Raw genomic sequence first — 6000 nt, 5'->3', positions numbered from 1 at the left:
ACCATTTTTCCACTGCTGTGCTTATACTGGAATTGATACAGCATAGTATCGCGATACTTTCCGTGGCAATACTGTATCGATACACAGACGCCAAGTAGTGAATTATTCTTATATATGTGATGGTCAGTCTGTCTGCTTGACAATCCCATTTTGCAGCGATACAATTGAAGTGAGATGAACAAACTGAGAAATTTATCTTTTTAGATAAAAACAGATGTTGACAAAGTTTCCTTTCGGGGACATAATTTGAAGTTGGAAAAAAGGTAATAAATTGCATTATATCGCAGAATATTGTAACATGTTTAAAATCCCAATAATATTGTATTGTGACATCGTGATGATATGGTATGAGGCCTCTGGTGATTCCCACCCCTACTGTATACTGTAATGTCAGGGTCTTTTTTAAACCAAGGATCCCTGAACTGAAAAGAGAGACGGAGCAGGGACCCCCTACTACATATACTGTATAAGATAAAGTTGCATATGTGTGTAAACGTGTAGGGTGGCCTATTATTAAAATAATAATTGCTGGCATGATTTTATGAATCATGTTTTAATGTTAAATGAATGCACAGTGAATCCTAAGGATGAACTGGATCTGTGGATGCTACATTAGTGACTACCTATAGGCCAGTAGTCTATCATCAGTGGGGATTTATATATGTTGGATTCATGTTAAGACATTTTAATTTGAAAACAACTTTCAAAAATGAAGGGAGACCCCCCCCTGCAGTGACTCTGAGGACCCCCTAGAGGTCCCGGACCCCATGTTGAAGAGCTCTGGTATATGTTGTCTATTCCTGAGTTCATATTTTAAATATTAAAATCTCGCAGCAAATCTGTGAACAAGTTGTGTTCCAGCATAGAACAACTGTACACAATGCACTCTCGGTGGGGGGGAACGCTGAAGATCACTTTCTTCCTTCTCTTTACTTCACTTTCCTTAAAAATAACAATGAACTTAAAAAAATAAAAAACACTGAATGAGCATCTGGCACAGACAGTGTTACTCTATGAGATCTACACAAATCACATCAATGCTGTTTGCCTATATGCAACACAGCAGGGTTGACTCTAGGATCAGGGGTGATTTAGGGGTGCCTGGAACCCTTTAAATGTAATTTTTTTTAAAACGTTATTCTCAGCGCTAACTGTGCATTTTAACATCATTTTGGACCATCATGGAAAGGAGGAAACCTGAACTATGTAACTAGAAAGACACCAACAGTTGTGAGAAAACTTCCTTCAACGCTGATCCACAGGGCCATTACTACAAAGGTGAGGTGGTTTTACAAATGAAATAGTTTATTTATCTACGGATAAGCAGACATTTCCAAAATGCAGTATCAATAACTTTTAAAAATTAGAGATTTACGCGATTTTGACCAATGGCTGACAAGCACTATTTTCTGAAAATAGCTCGGAATGTTTTCTGAATGATCTCGGCATCATCTAGATTCTGGGTTTAGTTACACGATGCTGGGATATTCCTAGAGCAGAACTCCTTAGCTCACAATATATGAGCAGTTAAAAAGGGCTGAAACCGCCCTTGCAACACAGCCTACCACTGGCTGCTGTACTGCAGAATAAAAAGTTCCAACTCAGATGAAAAAGGATGGGAATAAACAAAGCATGAATTATGAGGATTGCTTGCTGTCTACTTTTTAAATCGACTAAAGGGTCTGGGAGTGTTTGTTGGTGTGTTTTTTTTCAAGGTCTGAGAGTTCCTTGATTATCTGTCCACCCACTCACAGAATCCCAAAAGGAAAAAAACAATACAAGTACAGCTCGTTTTCGAACTGCAAGAAAGTTTGATGTAACACTGTTAAAAACAAAAACATTGCTTTTCTGCAGCGCGGATGTAACTGATGCAAATGTGTGTGCGTGTGTGTGTGCGTGTGGTTTATCGATGTTTTAAGCCCCCAACGTCTCAATGGTTATGGTTATGGTTATGGTTAGGGTTATGGCTAGGGTTAAGGTTAGGTACCTTGAAGTCAACAGTCGCAGCGCTGCCTGGAAGAGACGTTGGGGGCTTAAAACACCATCGAACGTGTGTGTGTGTGTGTGTGTGTGTGTGTGTGTGTATTCCCAGTGTGATAATTCCCGGGACCTGTAAACCAAAACTGGCTCCGCTAGACATGGTTAACTGTAAAGCTCGTGAAAAATCGAACAATAAATGAAACTTTACCTAACTTCCCCCCCCCCCCGCCCCATCGGCAACTGCTGGATAGAGTTAGCCCGGCCCATCTGGTGCAGCAAATGGCCCAACTCACCAGGGAGCGAGGGGAGTGAGAGAGGGGGAGATGGTGAAGGGGGAGAGAGAGAGAGAGAGAGAGAGAGAGAGAGAGAGAGAAGGGGGGGGGGTCGGATTGAAAACAGATCAGCAGCCTGAAGATCTCAACACCGCCGCATGTCTCTACAACAACTGCCGAGTGAAGCCAAACAGCTTTTTTACTCCCAAACTTTTACGCTTACACTTGAAAAAAACAAAACAAAGCTTTTACGCATCATGGCAGTTTGCTGAAAAAAAGTGCGCAAGGGAAGAACGCACACAAGAGCAGAGACGCACCTCTTTGGAGAAGATGGATTGTAAGAAAAAGTTCGACTCGACTTGTTCTGGTGCTGCGCACTGAAACCCTCTCCGGGATAGATAGAGGAGGCGGTAATGCCGTGCAAACTTTTGAGTGTCTCCTAAACTTTTTCTTTTTTCTTTTTCTGAACTCAGTTCATGGAGTTTCGTGTCAAGTCCGGAGAGGCTTGTTTGCGCGTTTTGCGTTTGTCAGCTCAGTCCTAGTTTACGGGAATCAGACTCCAGGCAAAAGTTTTCCTCGGACAAAAAAAAAAGAGTGAGTGAAAGGAAGAGCCTCGGGTTGGAAGTGAAAAGAGACGGCAGCGAAGGTAAGGAACTTTATGGTGATGCTGACAGCAGCGGCTTTGGGAGGAGAAGTCGCTGTAATGTTGCGGTTGTGTGCATTCGTCATTTCGGCTCTGATATTCACACTTGGAGTGTAGTTAAAAGTGTTTGACCTTTTTTTCCTTCTCTATTTCATGCCTTGCATGTCAACGGCAGATGAGGCTTAGGGCAGCTTCACATCTCATTTGCACTTTGAATTTATCTGACACAGGAATCCAAACAATTTCTGTCCTGCAACATGATCCATATGGGAAGAGATGTGATCAGAAAGCACGGCGCCAATCCCTCTACATGGCTTGTAATAGTTTAACACAAACTATTGTTTTCCACCCAAGTGTCCAAACATTGACGCTGTTTTTATAGTTAAATCTAAGATTAAAAAAAAACAACCATTTAAATAGTCTGCTAATCTAAAGGGCTTATCTTTTTCAATTTAAGCCCATTTTCCACCAAGAAAAGCATTTTGCATAGATTTTTTTAATTTACCATTTCACCTTTGTCAGGCTTGTATGAAAACTATTAAAACAATTAGCCTATAATGTCCCACATTGCACTAATGAAGTCACACACACACACACACACACACACACACACACACACACACACACACACACACACACACACACGCGCACACACACACACAATCTGGCTAGGAGCACTTTACTGTTTTAATCTCTTAATGCCACAAAGCAAAGACACAAACATCAGGCAGAAAGTGTGGGGAATGCAGTAGCAGCGTGGACACACTGCTGCCTGTGACAGGACTGTGGGAGATGTGGACTTATTGTTGAAAGATTCAAGGTTTACTGTTTGCTCTCCGGCCTGAGCAGTCAACAAACACTTGACGCCTTTGTGGGGCCCTTAAGCAGCTATATTTGCTGTTGGCTTTTACTCCTATCTAACAGGCGCTGCTAATGATCTCCAAACTCATGTATGTACTTATGAGTCCCACTTTTTTCCTTAGTTGTTTTGGCCTACATACAAATGAAAAATAGAAACTATTTTCTCGCATGCTGATGAGAAACTACGGGAGACTATTGTAAAACACACATGTGAAACATTGATTTGGGTTCTGAGTTTAAAGTCAGAATTCTGAGATTCAAGTAAGCGTTCTGACTTTAATCTCAGAACTCAAAGATATTTTTTACATTGGCCCTAACCCTATACTGTAAGAAACTGAAATTGAAAAGATTAAAAAAAGAAGGCAAAGAAGAGCAGGCCTTAAAAAGACGACTTAAGGAATAATTCAAGTAAATAAAAAAGGAATTAATTATATGTTATAGTTTTAAATAATAACAGTGATCTTTGAAAAAAAAAAAAGAAAACCGAGTAAGAGTCCGTGCATGTGTGTTTTCCGCTTCACATGATGACAATTCCCGTCAGGGCCGAGGTGATTTGCATGAGAAAAAAAAGAAAAAGTTTTAGTGCATTTGGCCATTGTAAGGAATGAAGAGTTCCAACAGTTAGGGCCTACGGAGAGTGAAAGGAGTAAAGAATGGATGAGCCTATTCAGCTCATTCAGCCTCAGTTCGGGGGAGACCCTATAGTGGCCATGTCACTTTCATCTCCACAGCCCAGCCCCTGTGTGCTGTTGTATGTATGCTGCTTTAGCCCCCGTTTTCACACATCGCCTCTGTGCACAGGCCCCACTTTATTGATCTGCTTCTTTTTTCTCTCTTTTTTGCCTCTTTTCTGGAAGTCTGCAGAAAATGTAATGAACCAAATACTGGAAAAGGAGTGACTGGGTGGTGTGTGTGTGTGTGTGTGTGTGTGTGTGTGTGTGTGTGTGTGTGTGTGTGTGTCAGAGGGGTATAGGCCATGGAGGAGGAGGAGGAGAAGGGGGGTACAGCTTTTTTTTGAAAGCAAATACCGATGAAGTCTAGCGTAGAGGGACAGAGAGGAAGGTTGGAGGAGAGGGTGAAGAGGGTGAAGTCTGAGTGACTCTGAGGAGGGGGAGGAGCACACCCCATCACCACCACCAACACCACCACCACCACCCACTCCTGCTGAGTAAACTCTAAAGTTGGAGGGGGGGTAGAGAGAGAGAGAGAGAGAGAGAGAGAGAGAGAGAGAGAGAGAGAGAGAGAGAGAGCGAATGCCTTCAACCCTGAGCCTTCCCACTGTGACCCTGCTCGCACTGATCTCAGACACGGCACTGTACCAATGAAGCCGTTCAGCAGCCTGTCACCTCAGTGTGGCACCCGCACCAAAACGCAGCCTGTGTGGGAACGAGGTAGGTAGGGAGTGGGGTGTGTGTGTGTGTGTGTGTGTGGGGGGGGGGGGTGCTTCTGAGGCCTCTGTGGTTCGATTGAAAAACGTTTGCAGTGGAATTTAGTGGCTGTGGATGAAGAGTAGCTGCTGCCTTTTCCCTAGTATATATCCACGGCATTCCACGGATTGTTCAGGTGTCGCTTGAAATTCCGCCGGATGTCCCTCTTCTCGGCCGGATGTCTGTTACCTTCCAATTTCTTTGTGTTGGCGTTCTAACCTCTGGTGGATTTGTGAGGACTATGGTTAACTGCTCCTCAGATCTCTGCAGGGTAAATCCAGACAGCTAGCTAGACTATCTGTCCAATCTGAGTTTTCTGTTGAGTTTTGAAGTTCCTTCCTGAGGCGATTTTGCAGAGACACAGTGGCTCCGTCCGATCTGCCTTGTATATTTATGTGCTTTATGTAGGGTATTTTATGGTGTCAATGTTTAATGTTTCTATGACTGTTTAAAAAGCCCTTCTAGGGACGGGCATTGGAAATTAGCAATAGCTGTAAATGCTGTGATGCTGTACATTGGAGATTTGTTGCACAAATGTCTATGTCGCAGCGCCTGTCCTCAATCAAATGAACATGAAATAATGAAAAAATGAAATAAACGTCCTGTAGCGCAGAGCCATTAGTTCTATTATTCTCACAGTAAAGGCTCATCATCAATGTGCTCTTCATTTGGAGTTATTTTGTGATGGCAACTTTTTTTTTTACATAGCGCATAATGAAGTGACTTTAAACGAAGCCCAGATAATGGATGTGTGTGTGTAGGGTTGCCTCCCGTTAGTCGATTAGTCGCAGGGGTTAAAGTGGGCCAGAATGACCGG

At 42.8% G+C, this 6000-nt stretch overlaps 1 protein-coding gene across 3 annotated transcripts in view; it reads left to right on the top strand.

The window, feature by feature from the left end:
• The first annotated feature begins 2353 nt into the window (after nucleotides 1-2353).
• Nucleotides 2354-6000, top strand: part of gli2a (GLI family zinc finger 2a) — a 114047-nt gene continuing 110400 nt past the window's right edge. For 2 of the 3 annotated variants that reach the window (XM_078262992.1, XM_078262990.1), the window contains exon 1: nucleotides 2354-2898. The gene's annotated coding sequence lies outside the window, so the exon portion shown is untranslated. Of the gene's footprint in view, nucleotides 2899-4845; nucleotides 5148-6000 lie in introns of those variants that run through there. The other variant, XM_078262991.1, reaches the window with a different exon arrangement.

Source organism: Sander vitreus, chromosome 11 (genome assembly GCF_031162955.1).
Source record: "Sander vitreus isolate 19-12246 chromosome 11, sanVit1, whole genome shotgun sequence".
In the NCBI taxonomy this organism is placed as follows: Eukaryota; Metazoa; Chordata; class Actinopteri; order Perciformes; family Percidae; genus Sander; species Sander vitreus.
The sequence above is the reverse complement of the archived record's forward strand: the minus strand, read 5'-3'. Positions and strand labels throughout refer to the sequence as shown.